This window comes from Gekko japonicus, unplaced genomic scaffold, assembly GCF_001447785.1.
Source record: "Gekko japonicus isolate JY-2015 unplaced genomic scaffold, Gekko_japonicus_V1.1 scaffold104, whole genome shotgun sequence".
Lineage (NCBI taxonomy): Eukaryota > Metazoa > Chordata > Lepidosauria > Squamata > Gekkonidae > Gekko > Gekko japonicus.
Genome location: NW_015176454.1, coordinates 940,271 through 940,924, shown reverse-complemented (window position 1 = coordinate 940,924; position 654 = coordinate 940,271).

Below are 654 nucleotides of genomic sequence, written 5' to 3'. Positions count from 1 at the left end.
GTGGGGGGGGGAGAGAGGGAATTCGGGGAGGCTGGTTTCCCCCGAGGGCGCAACGTGCCAGCTAACGGTCCCAAAGGGCATCTTGGCGCCCCCCCCCCGCCTCCTCTCCAAGTGCGCGCGCGCGTGCTTTCTCTCTCTCTCTCTCTCTCTGCTCCAGGTTGGACCATTTAGGTGAATGCCAGGGAGCGAGGGAGAGGGAGGCTTGGGCTGCTTCAAAGGGTATTTCAAGTTGCCGGAGCTCCGCCCCCTCTTCCCTCTGCGCCGCGTAACAACAACAACTCGGCGGCGGCGGCCAGAGAGCGAGCGAGCGAGCGCGCCAGGCTGGGAACCGGCGGCGGCAGCAGCAGCAGCAGCAGCGAGCAGGCAGCGCCGCCACGACCCTCCGCTTGGGCTCCATGTCCCGGCCAGGCGCGACCTCCAGCCCAGCCCGCCAGCAGCCCGCCCGCTTCCTCTTCCCTTAGGTGCGAGCGAGCGAGAGAAGAGACAGGAGGAGGAGGAGGAGGAGACGCCGCCAAGCGAGCAGCCCTCCCCGGCTGGCTCGCCCTCCGCTGCTCGCCTTCCCCTCCCAGTCGCCGCCGGGACGCTGGGCCAGCTTGCCCACTTTGGGGGTTCTTCTTCTCTCCTGCCCCCCCCCGGCCGGGGCGGCTTTCCCCG